The sequence below is a fragment of the Echinops telfairi genome, unplaced genomic scaffold, assembly GCF_000313985.2.
Source record: "Echinops telfairi isolate 266 unplaced genomic scaffold, ASM31398v2 ScPeMD7_7469;HRSCAF=8507_1, whole genome shotgun sequence".
Lineage (NCBI taxonomy): Eukaryota > Metazoa > Chordata > Mammalia > Afrosoricida > Tenrecidae > Echinops > Echinops telfairi.
The window spans coordinates 87556612-87559796 of NW_022111373.1; positions in this window are offsets into that span (position 1 = coordinate 87556612).

The window sequence follows — 3185 nt, forward strand, 5'->3', positions numbered from 1 at the left end:
ATCTTTCTCTTGACTAGAAAGATAAACTCAGTGAGGTCTCTGACTGTTCTTCCTTGCCTCAGTCTCAACGTTATCTTTATTTCACGGGTGAAGGGAGAGAACGGGAGGTTGCAGAGCTCATACCAGGAGGTTGGGACTTTGGGAGTGATCTAAATGGTGGGAAGGGTAAGGAAGAAGGCAGCAGAAAGGGTGAAAATACTTTAAGGAAGAATGGATAATGTACATTTATAAATGGTTTGACATGCTGTAATGCAAACTCCTTTCATTTCTACTAACCACTCACCTTCCTAAACCTTCAAGAAAAGCCTGCTATGCCCCAAGATTGGTTGTGTTTGGGAGACTAAAGAAAGGGGCTCTTCCAAGTGTACACAGAGAGAGGATGGCAAGAACAGTAGACTGGAGGTTATAAATCCAGCTGGAAGTGGCCCCCCCCTCCTATTACAGCCCCCTTGCTGCAGGAAAAATAGTGACTGCCACCAGATTTGAGCATTTCAGAGCGTCTCAGTAGTAGGCTTCTACTCCAGCTACAACCATCTGGTTGCTACTCCCCCTTTCTTCTGCCTAGAGACGATTTCAACAAATTAAAAGGAAAAAAAAATCAACTTAATTGCACTACCCTGTTTCTATGCCACAGTCCTTCCATGAGGTGGGGGTGGGTGGGGTGTGTGTGAAAAGGGGAATATATGGGTAGAGGCAGCGTCCTGTTTGAAGAACTACAGACTTGGAAGCCCACTGAGGGATGAAGCAGAACTCCTCATTTGCAGGTGTCACTTGGCTTTCCCTGATATGAAGTCCAAGCCATGTTCCGGAGATGGGAGAAAAATAGCATCACTCCCAAAGCTGTCTCTCCCAGCAACAAATGTTGTAATCAGAATAGCAGCAGGCAGGCAGGCTTAGTTCCCTCACCTTCCCCCACATTCACAACAGCATGAATTTACATTCCTGGGGCTGTCTGACTGCCAAGCAGAAGGGTAAAGTGCAGTTGGAAATCCCAATGAGGGAGCTTTTTCGGGTTATCCAGACCCAAAGTTGGTACAACCTTAGTACCGGGTCCTCTGTGAGTATGGCTTCGGTCCAAGTCAGAGCAACTCTGATATTAAGTCCACCTTTCATGTGCTTTCTATGTTAGTTTAGAGAACTAATTTTGAATTGGAATTATTTAAAAGTGGATTATTAGTTTCTCGTGACTATGAGCCTCTGTGGACCCAGAGATGAACACTTGCAACTGAGGTGGTCTCTTGTGACAAGAGGCACTGGGAGGCGAGTTCCTCAAGGAAAGAAAATAGCAAATATAGCCGTATCGGTGTGGGTCGATGACAGCCGCAGGGAAAAATGCAGTGAGCAGTGGGGCTCTAAGGAGTTGGAGTTTTGAAGAGAATGAAAAAGTTATTTTTGGTTTGCATCAAGAGATAAGAGATTTTGTTGTTATGAAGTGCATAAAGGAAGGGATGGCTTATTTATAAAACACATTGGGAACATTTATTTATTATTTTCACAAACATTTTGTAGTGTTTCAGCAGATCCAGATTTTTCTGGTCCTGAAGCTTATATAATTTGAAGACCCTACTTTAAGAAAAATAATGCAAAATTTTATATATCAAACTAGTTACATGCATGACCTTTGAAGGAGGCTATAAAAGTGAGTTCCCCCAAGGTGATGTTTCATTCCCTTTACAGGTAATTTCCACCTGATATTTTGCCTGTTCAGTCTCTATTTTCTGTCTCTTTTTTTTCTAAAAAAAACAAACGAATTCACTATCATAAAGCCAAATCTGATCCATATTGACCCATTGGGTTTCTAAGGCAATAAATCTTTGTGGACGCTGAAAGCCTAATGGGTAACCCACTCGCCACCAGACTCCTAACGCTAGTAAAAAGGGCTGCATAACAGAGAAGGGACTTAAGATTGAAGTGAATGTATGATGTGGATAGAGGGACCAGTATGGGAGAACTTTTTAAAGATTGGCTAATAGAAGGCACAGAGTGGCCTGAAGGCAAGATAGGGGAAAGAAGATGCTGTGAGAGGGGTGTGGGTAAGGTCATGGTGATAAGACAAATAGTTCAGGTCCCTTGGAAGGGAAAGGAGTAGAGGACAGAAAGTGAGAAGCAGAGATAACGTAAACAATTTTGTTTGAATGATAATGATGTACATGATTTGAGGCCACATTAGAAAGTAGATGTACCCAAATTACCAATACTAAGGGGCTTTTTAATGGAGAAATTACATTATCTGTTTCCCCACAAACCCTTTGAAGGCCTGTCATGTGATATCTGTCACTGATCGCTTACATTTTTAAAGAAATGTGTTTGATATTGACTTCCAGTGCTATGAGTAGTTGATGAGACAGGTTACAGGTAGTCTCTGTTGTGTGCCATCTCGTCAATTCTCTCCCTTACTGACCCAATAGGACAGAGGACAACTACTTCATCGGGGTTCCAAGGCAATCATCTTTACAGAGGCAGATTGTCACATCTTTCTCCCATGGAACTGCTGGTAGGTTTGAGCTGCCAACCTGTTGGTTAGCAGTCAAGTACTCCACTGCTATGCCAACAGGGATCTTGTTATGGGTGGAGTGGGAGTTAATGCTAACTAAAATGACATGGTTCAAATTCTTAGAGCTTTGAAAGAAAAATAGAGGAGTTTGATCCTAATGCAGGGTTGGTAAAGATCGGAGTAAATGGGACCATTGCCATGTCTTGATTTAGTGAATTCATAAAAGACAAGTGATGTTTTAAGAAAATTAATTTGGCAGTATGATGTATTGGAATGAAGAGATAGTAAAGCCATTATTTAAGCTATGATGAAATTTCTTCAGACAGAAGAAAAACCTAAGCATTCTGGCAAGAATCGGGGACACATTTAAGGGGCTTTAAGGACAGAGAAGGGGTCTCTGTGTGGTACAAATAGTTTAGCATGATTGACCCCTAAAGGAAAGCTTGGAGGTGAAAGTCCCTCCCACAGGTGTCCCAGAAGAAAGGCCTGCTGATCTACTTTGGAAAATTAGTCATTAGAAGCCCTATGGGGTCATGACTGGCTGAGCCAGTCAGGGTGCAGGGTGGCAATGATGAAACATGTAACTTTCCCCTAGTTCTTAAATGCTTCCTCCCCTCACTATCATGATCCCAATTCTACCTCACAAATCTGGCTGATCTAGAGGATGTACATTGGTCCAGATGACAACTGG